At 39.0% G+C, this 7,168-nt stretch overlaps 2 non-coding genes across 2 annotated transcripts; one reads left to right on the forward strand and one right to left on the reverse strand.

Annotated features, from left to right (window-relative positions):
• Nucleotides 1–5,168: 5,168 nt before the first annotated feature.
• On the reverse strand, nucleotides 5,169–5,241 carry Trnam-cau (transfer RNA methionine (anticodon CAU)). Its single transcript has one exon. It is a non-coding gene; the product is annotated as a tRNA-Met (tRNA).
• Nucleotides 5,242–6,769: 1,528 nt separating this feature from the next.
• On the forward strand, nucleotides 6,770–6,851 carry Trnal-aag (transfer RNA leucine (anticodon AAG)). The gene has a single exon. It is a non-coding gene; the product is annotated as a tRNA-Leu (tRNA).
• Nucleotides 6,852–7,168: the final 317 nt, after the last annotated feature.

The following is a 7,168-nucleotide window of genomic DNA, read 5'->3' on the forward strand; positions in this document are numbered from 1 at the left end:
ATTCATTCATTAATCCAACAAATATTAACTGTCTGTATTCTATGTGCCAGGCATATACTTTTTTAAAGAAAAGTTTTACTAATATGTTAATATTTCAGCAAAGTTATTGCAACAGGTTTAAAAGGCAGACAGACACATTAGTACAGGTTATAAATTAGCAAATGAGTTTTACACAGTTAAAATATTACACAGACCTATGGAATTTATTGATTAAACTACCAGACCCAGAAATTAAATCCAAAAGGTTCTAATATTAGTACTTACTATATCTCTGAAAGTTAAACATTTAATTGCTTCATTGTTTCCTAGTATATTTTAACTTTCTCTCAAGTACAGTACTCTCAAATCCCAAAAAGGATGAAGGTCATAAAAAGCTCAGATATAAGAAAGTACAGTCTCAGACTTGAGAATCTTATTTGGAAGTCCTTAGCTTACTTTATTTGAACCAATGCTACAATTTCTGCATACTGAAATCAGTACTGAATACTAAATACAGCACCAAATACTGTATGGAAGGAGTCTATGAATCATAAGGTTTTGTCAGTAGGGCTAAAAATTAGCAATATACAGTATTAGTCCTATCCAGTTTTTCTCACAAGTTATATTTATAACAAAACTACAATTAAATCTTTATTATACTTGTTTATTACACAGAGCAGGAACATTTATATGTTTGATGGGTTAATGTCCACTTTGTTGTGCTTACCTGTTTCTACAATGAATAAGTAACACATACCACATCCTCCTGACATTCAAGGTAATACAATACTAACATAAAAATCCCCAAAGAAAATAATTAGAAATTCCATTAAATACTGCTTTAATTAGCAATTATTGCTATAATAAAATAAAGAACATACACTTTTTTCAGTGAGTTTTGGCTTGAGAAAGTGAAGAGCAGAAATAAATATTAAGATCTGAACCATGGCAAAACTGGTAGTTCTTTGAAATCTGGAAGATGTATTGCCAGGCATTTTTCTAGAGGCAGGAAACAAAGCACTAAACAAAGAGAATGAAAATCACTGTGGTGTGGGGGGTGATACAAAATATGTACAAAAATTATCAGATACTGATGAAAACTGTGGAGAAAAATAAAGCAAAGAAAGAATATGAGGGGTGTATAGGTTGGAGCATCAACCTATAGCATGGATAAAAATACTGGCAAATGTTTTAAAGTTATTTTAACTCTTAATGAAAAAATCACAGTGACTACTACATTACTCTAAATACCATAAATAGCAAGGTAAAATAATTAGAAAATTATCCTTTAACTATGCCTAATCTCACATCTGTTCACTTTGAGACCTTATTGAAGTAGGTCCTACTGCCTGTATTCAAGCCTCAGCTGCTCTGTGTTGGCCAAGGCACCTCTGGCAACTGCTTTAGCCCAGTGGGTATCACTTTCCTTACATGTGAAAGGAAAATAGTTACAAGCTCACCAATAATGCTGATGGGAAGACTTGATAAGCAAATACACATGAAATATTTGAAAAGGATATTTGACTCATAAATAAGCAATCAATAAAGTTCACTAAATTGTTTATATCATTGTTCTCATTTATCAAATAATTATTTGGGATTAAGTGTTCAATCCTTTTACAACATTCTGAGATATTATTCTAAATTTATTCATAAATTTTCTAAGCATGTTGTGTGTTGAATAGTGCCCCCAGAATGATATGTTGAAGGCTCAATTCCTAGTACCTGCTGGGAATGTGGCTTTATTTGGAAACAGGCTCTTTGCAGAAGTAATCCTGTTTTAATGAAGTTAATACTGGATTAGAGTGGGACATAATGCAGTGACTGGTATTTTTATAAGAGTAAAAAGGGAGAATTAAATATAGAAATACACAAAAGAAAAAGAATAATAAATCTTTATTTTTAGAAAAATAAAATAAATATAGCAATGCAGACATTCAGGGAAAAGACCATGTCAATGTGGAGGCAGAGACTTTAGTCATTTGTTACAATACAAGATACACCAAATATTGCTAGTATTAAATAAAAATTATAGGAAACCATTGATTTGCATTAAACTCTTGCATGAGGTCCCATTAGAGCTGATAAAAATCAAAATGGAGTCACTCCTGCTAGTTTCATGTCATTGAACTGAAACTAAGTTGTTTATTTGAGCTTTGGTTAGAAAAATCAGGGCTAGGGAGATAACAGCTAAAAAGACCAGTTTGAGTCTGGAGGCATTGCTCAAATGGTAGAGCCCCTCCCTAGCCAGTGCAAAGCACTGAATTCAAAGCTCATTACCACCTACAAGAAAAAAAGTCAGCTTCAATGGACATGATAATGGGGTTCACTCTGCCTTAATCCTTACACAAAAGAACTAATTTGAAATAACATGATGCTAATGAATCAATTGCTTCTGCTACACAGGGAAATCCTTCTCAAAACAAATAAGTAAATAATAACAAAAATTTGAAATGAAATTGTTTTAACTTTGTCCATTGACACTATATAGGAAAAAATTAGACCCTGATGACTTTGAGGTGAATTCTGCCAACTATTGAAGCAATACACAATACCAATTCTACACACATGTTTTTTTCAGCAAGGAAAAAGAGGAGGGCATGTATCTAAACTCACTTTATAAGGTCAGCCATTACCCTAATATCAAAACCAGAAAAAGTCATACAGGAAAGAAATTGCAGGCCTACATTCTTATAAAAGGAAAATATCTTTTAAATTGTTAGCAAATCAATTCTGGCAGTTTGCAAAATGGTAATACATCTTGACCAAGTAAGAGGTCCTATTCTTTTGATGGTTATGTGCCTGAGAATGGCTCTCAGTTGCTTGAGAGATGCTTTTGGGCTGCAAAAGATGCATATTTATGATTGCAAGCCCTTCTTTTTGGTAAATGCATAGCAGACAGTTGTCACCCATCGAGCAAGGGTTCAGTTTTACACACCCAGCAAGAGGCATTGGCCATAATGCAGATGCTCTCTTATTCTACCAATAGATAATGGAGAGTTGTCTGGTTACCCATCTTCCCTTGGATTAGTGAGGTTAGTGATCCACGTTAGTCTTGGATGGCTTGGACAGTAACATGAACAGTTTCCACCATAATAAAAAACAGACTGGGTACCATTTTTTTCTAAGGCTAGTATGCCTATTCCCAGTACTGGAATAATGATAGCAGAATAAAATCAGTTTTCAGCTTGCCCTTCCAGGAGTTTGCTATGGGTTGCCAATGGGTCCTATCCAGCTGTTTCTAGGGTTACTGACATGAACAACAAGAACCTTCTTTCAGGGGCAAATGTTCAACTACCCAGTGAATTCCCCAGGAAAAAAAAATAACCTGGATGGGCCCAGGTACAGTCCTGTCAGAGTCCTGTTAATGAAGTCCTGTCTAGTCCAATTATATGCAATCTCAACCTGTTTTTTATTATTCAGTGGTCAAAAGAGAAATCACACAGGGCATGGTACAGTCAAAGTGTCAATAGAAATCAGTAATGCTCATTCTTACGCAGGGATCCTTCCTGACATGTCACAAGATAGATTAAAGCAAAGGACTGAAAGGCCTCTAAAGCATGGGTACACCTAAAATGTGAAGACATTTCTTGTGGAGTTTTTAGAAAGTAAAGTACTTAACACAGACTGGCAGGCCTGAATTGTTCTTCTTCACTATTTCTCAATACCAATTCTTTTGGACAAGAACAATTTCATCTTGGTGTCAGCAACTTTCACAACCTGAAGGACACAATGTCTCTGGGTTACAGTGTGGGGGTCCCTGTGGATGGTACCACATCAGCCACAATCACAGACCATCCTTGGGGAGCACATTCATCAGGAAAAAAAAGAATGGTTGGATATACTGAGATAGAGATTCTTCAGGTCCTAAGGTAGGTGGCATCCTAGTCCTCCACCCCACAAGCTCTGCATCACCTAGCACATGTCACAGAGCTGTGCTTACCTTCCACTGGAGTGCAGGGTTTAAGGCCCAAATGGCTCTCATAAGACAGGGGTCCCACTCACATTGTCCTTCCTGATGAACTTTTTGTCATTGCTTGAGTCATCCATTCCAGCACACTATCATCATTCCTCATATCTTAAAGTCCATCATGCCATGGGAGCACACCGATTACTGTGTTGTCTGCACTGTGAAGAAGGTGCTTAGGTCTGAATGGAACCCCGTTGGCTATGTGAACACATAGCTGAGGTATTTCTCCAAGGCTGCTGTGGTAGTAACTGCATTTACATGGTGTACAGGGATTGCTGCCCCGTATTTGGAAATGTGTCCACAGTAGTTGCCCCCAGCTTGTCCAGAAGCTGATCAATTTCCAAGTCTATATTGCTTTCACCTGCAGGGCAGGGCAGTTATAACTTGGATAGGTTTCTGGTGGAATGGTGGTGGTGGGGTTACTCTTGCAGAAGCCTTCCGCATTTGAAATGCAGCTCCCATGCCCTTAGCAACTGTTTTGTTTTGGTTTTTTTTTTTTTGGTGGAACTGAGGTGCCCTTAGCAACTGAAACCAAGAGTTTGGTTCTCTGGTAGGATGCAGGCAAAGATACCCAGTAAATGGGGCCAATTTCCTCAAACTGCGCCACTTGGTGGAGACACCTGAGTTTGCAATGCCTGGCCATCAAAGAAAAGCATTAATCAGATTGCAGGAGATTTCCACCTCTTTACCCCCAATGTCCCCCTCCCCATTCCCCCATCCCCCATCGCAGAAGATGTCATAACAGAATCATAGGTTAGTTATGCCTCCACGAGTGAAGGAATGCAGCAACCTCTAGAATGTGGTGAAGCCAAGGAATAGATTTTTCCCTAGAAACTCCAGAAGGAAGGGAACTCCTTGATTTAGCTCTTTAAGACCCGTTTCAGATTCTAACCTCCAAAAATATAAGATAATATTCTGTATTTGTTATTTAAAACAGCTAAAGTTGTGGTAATTTTCTAGGGCAGTGGTATGTAACTGAAGCAGATTTACAGTATTAGGTACAGATAGATGATGTTACATAATTCCCTGTGATCAGTATATTTTAAAAAACTGTACAAGAAAATAGAGAAAGTTCTGAAGGACTATATACCTGGAATCTAGATTTCATATCATAAAAGTTAACGGGTTGGGTAATTTTTTTTTTGGGTAATTTTCTCTGTCGTCAGGCTCCTTTCTCAGCAGATATTTATTAATATGGAGTGACTAACAAAACTACTACTGCCTTCTCTGAGGTTCGAACTCAGGACCTTCAGATTATGAGACTGACGCGCTGCCTACTGCGCTAAGAAGGCACTGACTTTTCAATTCCTGGTGAAACAATTGATTCTAATTCTTTGAAGATTATATGGCATCTCTGAAAACTTGAATTTTTCACAATAGGGAATAGAATGACAAAGAATACTATGTCATATATCTACTGTTGCTTTGAAAATGTCAATTATTGACCAAAATCGTTTCAAGATTTTACCCTTTATTAAATATGCAACACAGTGGATTTTGTCATCATGCCTAGACACCACTTACGGATAGGAGATATCGACTTCATGGGATTTCACACTGTTTCATTCCACATGTGTAAAGATGTAACTAGAAGGTGACACAGAACGAGAGGCCTGAACGGGATCCACTGCATGACACAGAAGGCTGATGGGCTCTGGAGCTGCAGTCCCTCCCCTGCCAGGGTTCTCCTCATAACCGACGTCCCTAACCAGGACACCTGAAGGCCCCCTCCAAGTCTATAGCTCCAGAATAAGCAGAGATGAGCTGAGAATGTAGAAATAATATATTCGATTTCAACTTACGGCCATCTGACAAGGTGCAAAATGTCCTAAATTTGAAATTGTGGGTGGATTGAAGTGTAAATCTTCCTTGTGCCATCTATTAATTTAAGAAAATTAATTCACTTGCTTTTCCTGTGAAAATATTAATTTTAAATTTAGTTAATTTAAAGCTACCTAAATTTAAATTTTAATTATCTGTAGAATGGGATATCTCACGATGTCATCTAAAACACGGGACACGACACAGAACAGTTGTCTGTGAACACTAGTGACAACAAATAGGATGGTAAAAGTCCGAGTGCTTATTAAGCGCTGTATACTCTGTTTAGCAATTTATATGTATGAACTAAAAACAAAGCTTCTGCTATCATTTTTAAGCAAGTTTTATTGTCTCCATTTTACTTATGAAGACAGTAAAATCGGGGAGTTTAGCTGAGTAGCAAACGAACCTCTGGTAAATGGAGCTGCTGGAGTTTAAAAACTTCCAGCGGGGATTGGGGGGGGGGAGGTGGGGGAGGGGCTGGGCTAAAAGGAGCTTGGAGAGGACACGTTGCCCGTGGCCGATCCCCGCTCTGGGTTTTGGGATGGAGGCCGGGAACATCTTCAGCAGAAAGCGGGTCCTACGCACGGTTTTCTTTTCATGGCTTTCGCCAGTACGAAATCACGCACAGACGACAAAGCAATGGCTGGAGTTTCAAGTGGGTTGGGAAGGGAGCGCCTCTCTTTTCGGCTTTCAGACGTTAATAGTGACTTCCCATTGAGGATTCCCGCAACTGGAGGCGGTTGGACTCCGCGTGCTCGGAGTCCCCACGGTTCTGTTCGCGTTTGGTGGATGCCTGGCGCTCGGGTGTCAGAGCCCAGGAAGCAAACGCTGTCCTCAGTTGCAAGACAGCGTTCGGGACCGGGAGCCCGTTTGCAGGTTTTGCGGGTGCTGGGGATCATTTGTGTAAAATATTCTAGAAAAAAAAAAAAAAATTAGTCGAGAAACATAATTGCCTCTTTTAAACTATCAAGATAAGCTCCACATCTCTATCTATATGGTAGCGTGGCCGAGCGGTCTAAGGCGCTGGATTAAGGCTCCAGTCTCTTCGGGGGCGTGGGTTCGAATCCCACCGCTGCCAGCTTTGTTTTAAGCAGCATTGGAAATCTTAGCAATTCCTGAAGCTGGAAGAACAATTTCCCAAATGAGGGAGTAACTGGGCATTTTAGCCTAATAACGAGAGGTTGAATGCAAGTGTAGTCCTAAAGGGGAGAGGTTTTTCCTTATATCTAAAAAGCAAGACTTTTTGTCCAAGGGGACAGCAGCACCTCTCTGTTTTTAAACATTCACTCAGAAATAGTCCATAGTTCAAAATGACTCTATTTGAGGGTACAAGTGGTGGCCAAAGTCTACCCCCCTCCCGCCAGTTCTTCTGCTCATTGGGTAGCACCTGATTCT

This window comes from Castor canadensis, chromosome 8, assembly GCF_047511655.1.
Source record: "Castor canadensis chromosome 8, mCasCan1.hap1v2, whole genome shotgun sequence".
NCBI classification, from domain to species: Eukaryota; Metazoa; Chordata; class Mammalia; order Rodentia; family Castoridae; genus Castor; species Castor canadensis.